Raw genomic sequence first — 17,507 nt, forward strand, 5'->3', positions numbered from 1 at the left:
AGATGTTATCATAGCAGACAAACACTTAGTTGCTGCCTTCTGAACCTTCCAGCTGATATCCTCATAATCGCTATATTCATTAGCACTCTCTCTACATCAAAAGAATAGTATTCACATGTTGGTCATAAAATTCATAATTACATGAAAATAAAAGACACCATTGTGCAAAAATTAAATTTTCTCAAGCAAATAATTATCTTAAGAAATTTTAACATACTCATCCTCCTCTCCATTACTCTCTTCTATATCTTCTTCCATATTATCAGTGTAGTTTGGATCATAGCTTATGTAGTCCAGAGCAAGTTCCAAAATCGTATCACAATAAACAACCACATCTCTGGCACAACATAGGAAAAAACTCTCCAATGCCTGCAAATTGCATCTTTAAGGTGATTATTTACAGATTTTTGAATAATCAGGGTTTTCTATTTGAAGAATGAAATTTGAAGATGCATTTCACAAAACATACATATACTTTCAATATAGATGATATGAACTTTTAAAATGGAACCACTAATGTTAACAAATAGTGTGAGATGAAAATACATAATTTCTCTACAACCAAACTCTTTTAACACCTACAAGCTATATTCTCTTAGCTCCTCATCAGTTTCAGATGCACTTTTACAATAGTTAATAAGTAGGGGAACAGTTTCATTTAGATGTGGTCCAAACCTATACCCAACAGCTCGACTGCATGGGAAAAGGACATATATTAGAATAAGACTATAGCTTATATAGCTAAAGGCCATTGATGATACATTGATGAACACGTGGAGTACAAGATTAAAAAATGGAAACAAAATATAGAATCACATTTTTAAGTAACATAAAATTTCACAAATATTATATTGTTTTTATATTTTCTATATTAGTTACAATATTCAATTATTTTTCAAAAGGCCTTCACTTTTTTAGCTTCTAAAACCGTTTTTCCCATAAGAACCAACCATTAACTACCCAACACGGAAATATATTATTAGTAAGTAGGAGATATTTTCCACAGCAAGTCAAATTATGATATTGCTATGCGGATTCAACTTTGTAGATTTTAAGTTAAACTCATTGACCCATGTTTCATGAGTAATAGTTCACAAGGACTCATCTTTCATGAGAATGAATGGAACACTTAGCACTCATTGCAATTAGATGATGCTCATAGGTGGTGGATAAGCTACTATTATAGTTTATTAACTATAAACTAACACTATGGATCATAAACAAACAAAAGACTAGTAGACTGAAAATGCGTTCTTAGCAAAAATAGTTGTCTATTTATTTAATGTGACAAGAATGTATTCAGAGCCATGCATGAGAATCTCAAAAGAAGTTCAGCCTTCACTGTTTGACTGTCATGGCTATACTAGGATAACTGTGGTACAAGGGGTGAATTGATAAATGTGTCCCTACAATTGGGACTGACAATAGCAACAAATAAATAAGCAATATTTGAGAGAGATTTAAACAACATAGATCACCTAGAAGGCTCTTAAGGTTGGTGCTAGATGAAAAAATCAGAGGTTAGAAAAGCATAGTTGAATTACTAGTCACAATGGGAAATAGAGGCTTGTTGCCTACTGCTTGGAGAGCTAATATGGATCCAGAACTGTAACATTTCTCGTTCCTATACATGTGATTTGAGATATAACAATGCCTTAATATTGACTATGAAACTCAGTCTTTGCTTCTTTATAGTTAGTTCTACAATTTATATTGCCAAAGCATTGATGAGAAATATCATTCAGTGTGAATCTGTAATTTGCTCAAGTAATCTAGTTCTAGATGTTTGGTGTAACAGGATCACAATGTACTAGTCATTTGAGTTCTTAGTTTTCAATATTAGAATCAAATTATAGTGTCATTCAAACTTACCATATCTGAAGGGATATAGTGGTTGAAAGTGCATATTAGATTCGTGGCACTGAATATAATGGCTGGAAATTGCATATCAAACCTGTGTAGGATAATATCAGTCTTTCTGTTGCAGATCATACTTCATATCATACCTTAAAGTGGTCATTTACTAGTCCCAAAGTGGTCTACAGAAGCCTACAATAGCTAGCTAACATCTGGATGTGATACATGTTGATTATATGGCATTAAAACCTATAGATTGAATTGTTACAGTTTGATTTGTGACTGATAATAGGTCTGTAATCTAGGTAACAAAAATGAGGGTCAATCTCAAGGTCAATGTTTTACCCTACCATTTGGCAGAGTCAGTCAAATATATTCAACTTGCCCTTGAAAAACATGAGATTTGTTGAACATCCTTAAGATTCATTTTATTTTTTTCCTTACCTGTAACTCGTGGTATGCAGAATAATATTGTGGATATCTTCCATTTGACCCCCCAAAAGCTTCCTGCCATGTATCTAGCAGGACCAAGATCTTTTCTCTAACATTTAAATCAGGCTACAAAATAAAATACAAATAAAACCCACATAAAGGATTGCTGAAAATATGCACTAAGAGCACAAACCGAAAATTGTTTAAGCTACAACCCAAAAAAACATGTGCAAGTTACACAAAAGCTTTATTTACAGACCTTTTTCTTTACTATCTTGACCATTTCATGTAGCACATCTCTCTCGGAAACTTGCAAGTGAACAGTATCACCACAATTTTTTGTAAGTGTCTCTAATAGCTGCAAAAATAACCAGGAAAATATTAAATCAAAGTTATCCATCAAAGTCAATCATAAATGAATTCTTACTATAGTAAATTTTTTGCACTCAGAATTCAACCAAATATCTCAGTAATGATAACTTAAAATAAATCAAAATGTATATAGAAATTTATAATATTATTCAATACTAACCGTCAGAGAAAGAATTTGGATCTTAGGATTCTTATTGGCAATGCATTTCTTAATTGCTTTGATTACTTCCTTTGCTTGTCTGTTCCAACACAATCATATTGACCAATATAGACCCTTCATTACTATCACCATATCCAAATGTCCATTTATAAGAAAGAACTTAGAAGATAGAGTTGTTAACCTGCTTTATAAAAACCATACCAACATCTCTTATGCGAACTCTATTCATATAACAAAGATGGGATTACATTCTCTGAACATGGACTACCATTAATGCATAATACAGAGCAACTACCAATCAAATAATGTCAAATTGGATTTACAAAAGAGGATAACAGTGTATCAATATTTGCAAAGCATAATCAAGAAATCTGAACCTAAGGTGGATTAAAGAAATTTAGCATGATTCTAAGCCTTGTAACTCAGAGATGAAGGTATTTCCAAATATTTTGTATGACTTCTCAAGTTAGATAAAAGATTATACAGACACATCTTATAAATATAGCCAAGATAGAATATATGACAAAAGGAGTAAGATTTCTTTGTGCCATTCAAGGTTCTTGGATAGGCAGCATGAATAAAATGAAATGCTTTCATTTCCTTAAAAATTCTTGAAATCCATGTTTGATTGTGACTACCATACATGTTGATCTGAGCATGCCTGGCTCCCAGTTACTGCTATGATATAGTTTAAGATTACTGCTGTAACTGATAAGTGGTGATGTAGATGAGCAAATTTGGATAACAGTTTCTAAATGTTAGGTGTCGAGAAGCTTCACTTTACAATTTAAAAAATGGTTCTACCATACATGCTGTTTTATTTTGTGTCATCTTGGAAAACATTGGATCATTCATGTAAACAAACCTAACAAGCTCTCTTGTGTGTTTATACTTTAGTTCTAACGTTTCTTTTCCAGCCTGCACTAGAAGACTCTTCTGAAAAGTAATTCAACATTATAACATAATTATGAGCTGCGGAAGCATCAATTGTATCAAATCCTTACATAGATGAAAACTATATAAACCATCACTGAAAAGTGATCAATATTACTCAAAAGATGCATTTGTTAAAACCATTGATTGATCAAAAGATGCACATCTTGTTTCCAACTCGTACTGTTTCCATTTCTTAATCTTTTAATTCTCTGAGCTTGATTGTTCTAACACCGTGCATAATGCTTTTATTGTTCCTTCCTAAATAGGCTCTGAAAGGTATCAGAGAGAAGGTGCATATTATAACTAAGTTTGGATTGACTTGGAGTAATGGAGAATTTGGTGTGAAGGGAGATCTTGCATATGTCAGGGCTTCCTGTGAAGCAAGCCTCAAGAGGCTTGATATAGACTACATTGATCTTTATTACCAGCATAGGGTGGATATTACTGTACCCATAGAAGCTACTATAAGTCTTCGGATTCCAAACCCTTAACCTTGCACCAAAATACTATTTTGTCATGGTGTTGTAAGTTTTAAGATTCAAAATCTGTACTACTGTGACATGTTTTTTATTTTAATCTTATTTATAAAATTTTGGGCAATGGTTTTTGTCCAAAAACTACATAATTGAATCTTGAATTTGATTTGATGTGAGAAATATATTTTACATATCAATTCTTGAGATTGATAAGTATGAAATATTTTCTACAGCAAGTCAAATTGTGATTTTACTACAAGGATTCAACTGTGTGGTTTTCTAGTGAAACGCATTGACACAAGTTATTTTAATAGTGGTTCACAAGAACTCATTTTTCATAAGAATGAATGGAACACATAGTACTCATTACATTTAGATGATGCTCATAAGGTAAAGCATTAAGCCTTTCTAGAAGGTCACTAAGTGCAATACTACTCCAACTTATTGTCATGAGAGATGAGTTCTTATGAAGCTAATGTAACATGAGTCAATGGATTTGTCTCAGAAACAGGAAAATCAAAATTTCAAACCTCTAATTTCACTAGAAAATATGTGTCTAATAATCAAGTTTGTATGGCTTTGGAGGGCAAGATTGTATCCCTCTGGCTCTTTACCGACGCCTAGCAAAACATAAGAAATTTGATAACAAGCAAATCAATTTTCCTTTTATACAGATGGGTGAACTGAAGAAGTTGGTAGAAGAGGGAAATATTAAATATGTGGGTCTGTTTGAAGCCTCTACTTCAACAATCCGTAGGGCCCATGCAGTGCATCCAATCACTGTTGTGCAACTTGAATGGTCTCTCTTGAGTAGGGATTTTGAGGCCCAAATTATTCCCACCTCTAGGTAAACATTGTGACGATATAATACCTCAACAGTCAGTGATTCAATGTTTACTTTATAGATTGCAGAGAACTGAGAATAAATATTTGTGAATTGGGTTCACAGTATATACCAAAAGTTGAAGTTTTTAATAAGATTTTTTTTGAACTTTGTTCCATTTGAACTTAGATAAGGAATACAATCTTACTTATATTTATTTTATTTCATTTTATTCCATTCATAGGGAGTTGGGGATTGGGATTGTTCCATACAGTCCTTTAGGCATGGGTTTCTTCAACACAGGAGGAAAACTTCTTCAAAGTGTGACAGATAATGACTTCGTAAGGTAAAGGATAGGATTTTTTTTTCCATTTAATAATTGTACCATTTTAAAGATGATCTGATGTTGAGTTCAAACATTGAGACTGAACAACAAAGTAAAATCTAAACAAAAATCTACATGACAAGACTGACAATAAAGGTAAAAATTAATTTGATTTGATTTTGTCATTGTTGATTGTTTCATATCATAATAATTGATCTGTTAAATAGGGGAATCCGAGGTTTTAAGGTGAGAATCTTGAGCGGAACCAAAATCTATTACTAAAGCTAAGTAAGATCAGTTTAAGAAAAGGGTGCAGCCCAAGCCAGGTTGCTCTTGCATGGGTTCAAGACCAGGGAAATGATGTTGTGCCCATTCTTGGAATCACCAAGATGAAGAACCTAGATGATAATATCTTCTCTCTCGGTAAAATTGACAGCAGATGACATGAATGAAATCAAAGCCATCTTTCCTGTAGATGCTGTAGCTGGAGATCGACACAGAGCTGTTGATTTGCAATTGACCTGAATAAATTTAGAAACACCCCCATACAACACTCTCGATTGAATTAAAGCACGTAAATGTTTGTGTTCCAGAGCAGAACATTTGCAATTGAGCTAGATGAATAAAGGGCTCTGAAGAGTTAGCAGCGTTAAAAAAAAAAAATCTAAATAAATGGATTTTTTAGCCTTGTACTATATCAGTTATAAATGCTTATTATTGAAAATGTAGTATTTTTAAAGTCTATTAATAGAGTATTTTCAGATCCTATTAATAGAGAGCTTTTGGTAAATGACTCTATAAAGAGTTTTATAAACCTGGTGGAAATATATTTCATTAATAGTAATGATACTGGCATTTTAACATTTATGCATGACAATATTTATGGACTAGTGATAAATCCAAACCCTTCCACATGGATCTTAAGCAGGAGTTAGTAATAAAGATCCAATAAATGAGTCGTAATGTCTCCAAGGTTCTCTCAGAGACTTCGATATTCAACCATTGTTACTCCACATAACTTGTGGGCTTGGACATCAGGATAACAATATGCCATTTATTATCAGTGCATGCCAAGGATACATTAGAGGTTTTCACCCCATATGTCAACAAATTCACGTTTCAAAGTAGATAATCTAGAATGTCCATCCGGTGCCAATTCATGTTTTATTATCAAGACAAAGCACAAGAACCCGTAGCTACAAATAAATCCAAATTTCCTTGAATTTCCTTGAAACAATATGAAACACACTCAAAGAAGTGGTATAACATTGAATAAGACCCATATTACATTACAAAAACCATATAAAAATCTCAAAGTCTTTCTAATAAAAATTTCAGACTCATTTATGATCATATTAATTTAAACAAAAATAAGTATATAATGGTAAGAAGTTGCATGCAAAAATTATTTATAATATTGAATTCAAATTCATTGATATGCACAGAAGTAGTGCCATGTAGAGTGCGGGAAGGGTCTACATTGTATGGGTATGTCTCTCTTGATACAGAGGTGTGACACCTAAGAAAGAAATGGTAGCCCTCGTTCACTATGTTGTGTACACAGATGCCACTTTTCTTGATACTTTAGAGTCTTAGACACTAATAAAATTATTGTAGGGAAAGTCAGTCAACTTACTAAATCTATTATGACACCTCCATTCTAAACGACATTATCATATTAGACTTTGTGATCCAACGTATTGAAGAAATTACCTTAATATTGAAGAATTAATACAAGTGATGTTGTAGGTGTAGTGGGATTGCTTCCAAATTCTGACTCTTCCACAATACCACTCTAAATATATAGTCCATGTCTAGTTGCTTTGTGCTCATTCCATTAGGAAGACTCCAGTTGAAGGAGTGAACCAGCGAAGCCAAAATTAAATGAAGCATCTTATCAGCCAAAGGAAGCCCTAAGCATATTCTTCTCCCTACTCCAAATGGTATAAGCTCAAAATCTTGTCCCTTAAAGTCCACAGTAGCTCCCTCTCCCTCCAAAAACCTCTCTCGCATAAATTTGGAAGGCTCCTTCCAACACAACAGGATCCCTCACAATCGCCCACACATTAACCCATACTTGTGTGTCTTTGGGGATCACAAACCCCCTATTTCACAAGATATTGATGCTTTATGAGGGATCAAAAGAGGACCAGGAGGATACAGTTGAAGCACTTCTTTCACCATTGCATGAAGGTAAGGTAGATGATCAATATCAGATTCCTCCACTCTTCTACTATGACCTACAACCTCCTCTAACTCCCCTTGGAATTTTTCCATTTTATCTAGATTATGAATGAGTTTTACCATTGCCCATTCTATTGTTGCACTAGTGATGTCGAAACCAGCAATTAATAGATCCTGCATTATCAAAACACCCCATCCTCATTAACCAACGCCACCACTCTCATCTTCAGCCCTAACTTGGCCTCCTCATTAGCAGACGACAACATTGATTGCAAGGATTTCATTAACACCGTCGCTGCCACACCTGTCTCCACACACCCCCTATACATAGATGCCCCTTTCTCAAAAACCTTCGCCTTTGCCTCCTCCAGCCTGTGAAACCCTTCCTCCATTTTCGTCTTCAGCAACAATGAGTTTTTCCCACTTTTAAAAAAAATTTAACATATGAAGCTCGTGTTGGTTGAAAATTCGACCAACACGGGCATGGATTTAAAAAAAAAGATATTTTTCCTTGCATATTTTGACCAATCTAAAACATTTTAATAGATGGTCAAAAATTTTGGTCAAAAATTGGGGTCAAATGTACTAGTGACATAATCATTATGTTTCTTTGGAATTGTTTTTTTTTGTTTAAAAACTCCATCAGAGAGGTCCATTTTGTATTGTGGCATCACTTTTTGGTTTGGTCCCAACTCAACAATGTCTACGACTTCGAGTTATTATTGTAATTGTAGGTTCCCATCATTAATAATTGTAATTGCAGATTTAGTTAAAGGGGCCATTTTAACTGGAAGAAGGTGATTGATATCTATAAATGAGACATCAAATGCATCACAATTATCATCTTAAAAATCTATGATATTATTATGTATCATTCATTTTAAATTCTATATGTTTGTTGTTGTGTTCATTTATGCACACTAGAGATACATCTTTATATCTAATTATGAATGCCAAACCTTTTTTCTTAGTGCATCAATGAATTGTAGATTTAGACATTAACAAGCAATAATATTGTGTGAAGAATACCTGATTGTGAATTTTGTTTTATAGCATTTAACACTAGTTATTTTTCTTTGGAAGACACCTATACATGCAACAAAAGATATGACATTAACCAAGACATTTTTCAAGATAATGAAACTAGTTGTATTGACAAAATAGAGCACTTCTTGGAACACGAACATGGTGGTTAATAGAAAGATAAAATTCAATATGATAAAAATATGACATTGATGAAACAAATCAAATTGTGCTAAAAAATATAAAGAGAACAAAATCAAAGGTTACAATGGTAATGAAAATCAAAATACAAGATCTTTTACACAATCAATTCGCAATTCATGTTTTTCTAGTTATATGAAGATGCTAATAAACCAACAATATATATATATATATATATATATATATATATATATATATATATATATATATATATATATAAAATTAATGTAGAATTACAACTATATTTTATATATTATCCTACATTCAATTCTCAATTTATGTTTTATAATAATACGAATCTATGCAATCTCATAAAATACTTGGCAATTTCTTTGGAAAAGAAACCTACTTTCTATTTCAAGCGAAGTGAATCTAAATCTCCAGCCTGACAACACTCCAATAAAAAATAAGATTTCCCCACTCTTTCGCAATGGAAATACAAAGTGGGGAGAAGAGGATCATCCAACATTTGCAGAAAAGTTGTAACTTGTTCTTCACCCATCTCACAATACTATTGCCAATCGTCCATGTCTTAGAGCACACAAGAAAAACCATTCTTGGATATAGACCACTAATCTCAAATACCAAACATTCACATGATTTTGGGGCATATGATTGGTGTCTTTATGATTTTCACCATGCAACACAAAGATTTGGGTACTCAAAGGAAGGATGTTCACAATTTCCATGCAACATGAGAGGAGAAAAAGCTTAAATGTCATATCTACAGAACAAGGTGTGAGAGAGTGAAATTATGAATGCCATAGAAAAATACCAATATGATACAATTTCTAGAAAATATGCCTTGGGATGGAGTTAAAGGCATTCAACCCTCAAAAGATCAAACACAAAAGACATCAAAAAACTGATGCAGAGAAATGAGTCTTTGAGATATTTTCAGGGTTAAGAATTGATAAGAGCAATGGAACATACTCATGGCTTTGAAGTTCTTTCAATTTTAGAGATTTGTAACCATATTTGACACATCCTCTGTTAATGTGTATCATAATAGCTTTGCTTTATGGTGGGTGACTTCTAGTAGTCCCTCATTCTTTCTATATTTCTTTGCATTTATTGTTGTGAAGATTTCTATTATTTATGGTTGATTTGGTTTTCTTTTATTATTTAATCAACAGGAACTAGTTTCTAGCATTGCTCATTATTGAAATCATATAGTATCTACAATATCCCAAATGATCTTCCTCAAATCTAATATTACTTTCCATCATCTTATTCCTTGGCATATAACATATTAAATTATCTTTGAGCAATGAGATTAGTTGTATATAGTTTCACAATAGTTTTTTGAGTTGTTTCATTAAATCACGCTTCTTTCAAAACAACTCTTGATTTAGATTTACTTGGAAAATTATGTTTACATATCCTTAGAAATTAGGCACTTAATTAGTTTTGTTGTTACTTTCATTCCTTTAAAGTAATCATTATTTTTTGGGTTAATAATTCATGATATTATTAGTTTCAAAGAGATACAATGAAACAACGCTTGATTATTTTCTTATATATTGTTGGCATCAAAATGCTATTTTACCTAACATGTCTATCATTATATCCTAATCACAAAACTTACTTAAGTTTAATCACAAAACTTACTTAAGTTTACTTAAGATACACAGGTCGTATGAATATTAATCAACATTCAAAAGTAAGACACACTTTATACAATCAATAGTAAATATATACTCTATACACTTCATGACATAATATGCAACATCTCATCAATATCTTAACAATGGCTTAAACTCCATTATTTCCCAAGCTTCTTCTAAATTTCTTTTCATTCTATAATAAATGTATATTAATTTAAGAATAACTAAATTTAACTATTTCAAGTTAACAATGTTTAATTGTTTTTCGTATCTCTTAAGTTTCCTTTCATATATTTAGATTAAATGTCTAAGAAAATAATATATGTGAACAACCATATTATATACACTTACTCCTTACAGATCTAACATCAGACAATAAATATATTTATGAAGCGAAAGCAATTTCCCTAAATATGGGAAAGAACAAAAAATCTAAAGATTTGACAATGATATAAGATCAAATCACAAACTATATTTTTTAGTCATTTTTAATAACTAATGATATCATCACACCAGAGCTAGCAAGGTTTTTTGGACTTCAAAAAGAAACAATCTTTAGACAAATCCTCAACATAAGCATTTAATGCACTCTAGAAGATTAGAAGCACGTACTCTAGAAAATTTATGTAATCCTTTAAAGGCTTGAGAGCCCTTAAAAAAATGATTGTATGAAATTTAAGAAAGAAATATTTTCAACAGGGAATCGAAACACGCTACCTTGAACAATCATTTAATATCTTTCTTCTAAGAGTCAGAAGCCCTGATGCAAATATTTATAAAAACATAGAAACATTCCCGAGAAAGATTCTCCATCACAAATTGGCAAGGAAGCTTACGAAAAAAAATTGAATTATGAGATACAGAAGGAGATAGCATGAAAGTAATGTTTCTCAGAAGGATTTGAGCACATCCTTAAGAAACCTATTGAAATTTTTAGAGTCGAGTGGTTTTAAGCAAATCTTTTGAGAAAACACATGGACTTGAGTACATCCTTAAGCAAATCTATCCATAAATTTTAGGATTAGTTATCCACGAGCACATGTTTTGAAATATGCATGGAAGAAAACTATAGAAAAATGCTACATAAAATGAAAAACGTGAAGGATTAGACATTTGAACCTACAAATGTGAAACTATCGAGCTCCTATGATAGTCATGGTGAAATTACAGAACAACTTCAGAAGTTATATGATCTGATTGAATGGGCTAAAGGATCAATGTACTATTTATAAAAAATTATAGTAAATTTTCATGAATTATTATCGAGGAAGAAAGAATAGATGGATGCGCACATCCTTTTCCCCAAAAAACTCAAACCAATTTGTTTTGTTTTGTTTTTTTGTTTTTTTTTGTTTTTTTTTTTCTGTCAATAGGAAATTTGTTTGAGTAAAACATGGGCTGCTGCTATTGCCTTTCTATTTACAAGTTCATCATGACGTATTATAATTTCCATATTTTGTTAATTCTCACGGCTGAATGAGACATTTTTTTCTTAGGTATTAGGCATTTCACCACATAAAGCTTGAGGAGTGCCTTGTTCTGCTTCATATCTCCTCTTCCCCTCACATGCATTTTTCTTATTTGATCTCAACTCAAGAGATTCATCGTTGTATATTTCCCTCCACTTCTTTACCAATGTCTTTATATCTTCCCTCTCCATGTTTTCTTCCTTCCCGGTGAATCCACATGATTTTGAACCTTGCAACTTCATCAATATTCAATTTAAATTAATTTTTCAGAGAGTGAGGGAAAAAATAGAAAATGAATAGGGTTGCAATCTCTTATGTAAGATGTGTAGGATTTTGGTGTGAATGGTTTCCTCTACACTTTGGTGAGAAGAGAGAAGCCAGAAAAACCATGTGACAGCAACAAATGTGGTATCCCTCTCGGTGGATTGGTGAGTGCGTGCTGGTTTTTTATTTTCTGTGGCAGATTTGAGAGCTTTTTCATTTCATTCTTTTAAGATTAATAAAGTTTTCATAAGATCAGAGCAGCCATTAATGGCGGCCGATGCTTCAAATACCATCCCTGCATTGCCCGTGGTGGAGCAGCCGCATAAGAAGGAGACCTACAAACTGGATCTTTTAGAGGAGTTGTTTGGAGGAGTGAAAGAGGCTTGTGATGAAGGGAAATCTCTTGACATGAGCTAGTGCTACCTTTTTTTGGCCACTTGGCTTTACGCCACCCATGCCCACACTGTACTTCAGCCCTTCGCGGTGTCACCCCTTTCTAGAAAATAAACAATAAGCTAAATGTTAAATGCTTATGGATTGTTTCCCACTTTTGGCTCCTCTTGGGCGATAAAGACATCCCAACTGCACTGGTAGATAATAGCCACAACCACAATGAGAAATCCGGTCTTCACATAGTCCTCTCTATGACCATAAACACCCTCACCTATAAATCACATGAAAAAGAAATGAGCATAAAGATTTGTTTTGATTGCATATTTCGTATTTCTCCCTATTTGTATCTATGAAAGATTTCATTTGATTGTATTTGAGTTAAAGATATTTATATAAACATCTGCAATGAATCAATTTTCAAATCTTACAGATATGTTGAAGATCTCTTGATATATATAAAGATATGCATATCTAAAATCTTGAAATAAATATGGTGGGTGAACAAGATTGAAACATATATGCATAATAAATATGGCTGGCAATCATGATTGAAACAAGATATCCATTGATCTAGTAGTTTTCAATAGGGAAAACCACAAATGGTTTTTGGTTTACTTGAATGGATAGGTTTGGATGAAATGTCCACCTTTAATAGCCTATCGGCTAACAAGTCATCCAAATAGGCATCAATCTTAGAACAAGCTTGACCTCTTCAACTTGTGTAGCTATACATACCCTCCAATCAATATTTGTTTTGTTCTCATGGTTTCAATCTGTTGCAATTGTAGCTTTGTCAAGAAACCTATAGAACAACACCAAATGTTCTTAGAAGCATTTTCCTAAGCTTGTGAAATGCATTTTAAAAAGAAGCAGAGTTGATCGAACCTAAAACTAAATAGAAATGTAATTGCTTATGAAATTATGAATGAACTCTTCCAAATTGCAAGAACAAGTATATATGAGATTTTCCTGAATTGATAAGAGGGTAGAAGTCTTCTCTTTTCATCCTTTAATCCTTGAATACCATATAAATAGCCTTCTTTAGAATGGCCATATATATTCCACTTGCAAATTGCTACAACAAAAACTTGGACAATTTGAGTTACTGGACTGGTACAAGGTATTTTATGTCAGTACATCTTTGTTCCAAAGAGGAATAGAGTAAGAGCAATAGCTATGGCCACAACTAGGAGAGAAAAACCCAAACTCCACTCAATATTTTCTTGAATGTACATGATCACAAGAACCAATACAAATAAACCACTGCATAAACCAAAATACCACCAATTGAAGAAGGAGCTCTTACTCTTCCTCTCTTTTGGGTCTCTCTCATCAAATTGGTCTGCCTCAAATCACTTCCAAAAGGCCAGACATAAATTTAACTATGCATTGAACCACATGAATTTCTTTTGCATCTTAGTTTTAATTGATTGAAACTATTAGATTGTAGATATTGGTTCTAATTTGGACTTTCCTCCACGATTCCTTTATATGATTCTAATATTTTAGTTCCTCAATTTTCATTTGAAAGTACAGTTAGTTAAATGAGCGATAAAATTGCATATGTAGATGTATGTATGTATGCATGTGTATATATATGTATGTATGCATATGTATGTATGTATTTATATATGTATGTATGTATATGTTATGGTGGGATGAAGACCGAATCAACAAGAGTAAGGATTTTCCCACCAAAAGGATTGCTATTTCATTCCAAATCCATAACCTAGACTAGGTTGAAGATAATCAATTTATAGGTCACAACTCTTGACCTTACAAATTCATCCTTCCATGTTTGATCAAAATAACAATTTGACTATTACACTTCTAGATTGCAAGAAAAATTGCAAAAAGTCACAAGACAATTTTTATTGTACTTTTTTGCAATTTTTACAATTCTTACACAAACTTCAAATAAAAGACTCCACATGCCTTCAAAACTATACCACAATATGCAAAAAGATTGAAAAACATAAAAATGGAGATTTTTGGTCAACTCACAATGTTTGACCAATCATTGACCAACCTTTGACTTACCTATAACCTTATTACAACATGTAAACAACTTGCCTAAATACATGTTTGAGATTGTCTAAACTATCTTGTGTCAACTTGGATGCTTATTGATCACCTTCTATACTATCCTACCTGGTGTTTGACCACCTTATTTAGGACCTAGGGCCCCTGCACCAAGATCTAGGATTTCATTGCCATGCCCTTTTGATCAATGTATATGTATGTATGTGTGTGTGTATGTATTTAAACAATAAAACTCACTCAACAAGTAGCATGGCCACAAGCTTTTAAACATAACTATATAAGGAATGAGTTAGGATGTATATGTGTCAATTGGTCTAGTTGCTAATTACTAGGTTGATTACAAATTTCTATAGAATTGTCATCAGATTAGGTGCAATAAAATGAACAATCAGTTGTTCCCATCTAGCATTAACTTCACTGCTCTATTTAGACCCATTGACTATTGTTACAAGATTTAAAACATAACTCTATAAGGAGTGAGTTAGAACGTATATAGGTTAACCTTACATTAATTGTAAACTACAACATAAAGGTTGTACTAGGTTATTACATGATTGTAATTATAGAAAATTGCCTGATTCCCTTGGGTAGGTGTATGATGGCGAAGAGATGTATTAAGTGAGTAAAGCTCACCAATGGTTTCAAGAATATAACTACATCAAAACAATTAGAAACCAGAACTACATATTCGTTAGAGTGAGTAATTTAAGGGTCTTGATCTCGAGTATACAGGTATGTAGGCAACCTAGTAGGCGAAGTATGCCTCCAGTGTGTAGACATCTTTGACATAGTTAGGTAGCCTTGGACATAGTTAGGTAGCATGGATCATCACAATGCGGTATGCACTTTCTTCGGCCTTACCTCGTGGATGTAATCGTTCAAAAGCTTTCTACCAAGTTGAATGAAGTCTAGAATCAATGCTAATGCTATATTGTTCAAAATTAATGCCAATATTTATATTGTATAATTCATTTGATTTGTTTAGATGCCATCTTTACTAAAGAGATAGTAATATTTAATTGTTTAATTATTATCAATTATATACAAAAAACTACTAATACTTGTATGTTTATATTTGTTATAATTTTATAGCTTGAATATTTTCTTCTAAAGAAAGTCCACGCCTAACAATATGGACCTAGAACAAAATAAGGTGACAACTGCTAGATTGTGGTTTTAGTTCAAAAGAAATGGTGATGGAAAATTTTATTGTTCTTGCAAAAAATTCAAGGGCTTAAAGAATTGAAGAATTCTAAGCACAACAACTCAGAGACATTGTAGGTAACACGATCACATTGAAGGGGGAAACGATTTTCGTCCTTTGGTGAATGTGAATTTTGAATTGGTGGAACATGGAGGTGTGAATATCAAAGTAGAAGATAATTCTCCCAAGGAAGAAGATGATCATGAGGCAAAGAACACAATTGAAGATGTTGGTATTGGTGTAGCTAATAATGTGCCAGAGAACAAGTTTGAAGAAGATGTTATTGGCACAACTGATGAAGATGATGAAGACAATGATAGTCATGCATTTAATGATGATGATGGAGACAACCTTGATATACCTATAATTGAAAAGGCATACAAGCCCTTGTACCAAGGCTCCCAAACAAAACTTCTCTCTGTTGTATTGTTGCTGGTAAACTTCAAGATTATGAATGGTATATCCAATATAGCAATCTCATGTATGCTAAGGTACAATGTCATTTTTTTCATCTTCTATGTTAGCGTACCATTACAATTCTTTATATTAATATTAATATATTTCCATAGGTTGTTACTAGCATCGAACATTCTACCTTTCTCTGACTGAGAATTATCGACCATTATGAAAGATATCAGAATGGAGTATCAAACAATACGTGCATGTCCCAATGTTCATATTATATATCATAAACAACATGAATTTGCAACGAAATGCCCTAATTGTCACATTAGTAGATATTGATTAGATCAAATAACAAAAAAGCCGCCTTACAAGGTTCTTCGGTACATTCTCATTTTTCCATGCTTGCAATGATTATTTAGGTGTATTAGCTTGGCACAATTTATGGATTGTCGTGCACACAATAGAAGTCAAGATGAAATTATGCAAATGCATGTAGATGGTTCTACATTTAAGGACATAGAAGATAGGTGGCCAGTATTTAAATAAGAACATCATAATCTAAAGCTTTCATTGGTAGCAAACAGTGTTAATCCACTTGGAGAGATGAGATCTATTTAATTGGCTTGGCTTGTTTTTTTTATTAACAATAACATTCCTTCTTCAATGTCCATTAAAGGGAGCACATAATGTTGGCAATGATTGTACTAGGTATTTTTCCATTTAATAGTCATCTAAAATTAATTTATAAACACAGTATCAAAGTGACCATAATAATTATGTTTTTGTTTATGTTCATTCAACTAAGTAAGTACCGAGTGAAAGATATGAATGTATATATTGAGCCCTTGATTGATGAGTTTTTGGAATTATATAATGGGGTCACAATGTTTGACATCTCTAGACCAATTGGTCAAAGGCAATTTCAATTCTGTGCAATGCTTGTATGGACTATACATGATGCCCCTGGACTAATTCATTTTTTTGGTATGTAAAACTGTTAACACATATTTTTTGTTGTATGTGATAGTTGCAAATATGAATCTTATACTACACATGTCATCCAATTATGCGCGATCTTGTAGGTCCTTAGACAAAGGGAAAATTTGCATGTCCAATTTGTGGTCCAAAGATAAAATCTCACCATTCAAAAAGTTTAGGAAAGTAGGTGTTCGATGAGCATAAACACTTTCTCTACAGAAATCATAAGTATCAAATTGCTTAAAAACATCTTTTCAATGGGAAAGAAGAGACAACATCAAAGCCAGGAAGAATGAAACTTCATGTGTGGAAGTTGGAATACAATAGAATGAATCATTGAGGTAATGTCATTCCA

The 17,507-nt window shown here is 32.7% G+C and overlaps 2 pseudogenes; one reads left to right on the forward strand and one right to left on the reverse strand.

Annotated features, from left to right (window-relative positions):
• The window catches only part of LOC149552275 (protein NRT1/ PTR FAMILY 5.10-like), a 90,726-nt pseudogene that overhangs the window by 19,822 nt on the left and 53,397 nt on the right, over positions 1-17,507 (reverse strand).
• Positions 3,250-5,906, forward strand: LOC149552276 (putative aldo-keto reductase 2; annotated as a pseudogene).

This window comes from Cupressus sempervirens, chromosome 6 (assembly GCF_028749045.1).
Source record: "Cupressus sempervirens isolate cs-2001-9-10 chromosome 6, ASM2874904v1, whole genome shotgun sequence".
Lineage (NCBI taxonomy): Eukaryota > Viridiplantae > Streptophyta > Pinopsida > Cupressales > Cupressaceae > Cupressus > Cupressus sempervirens.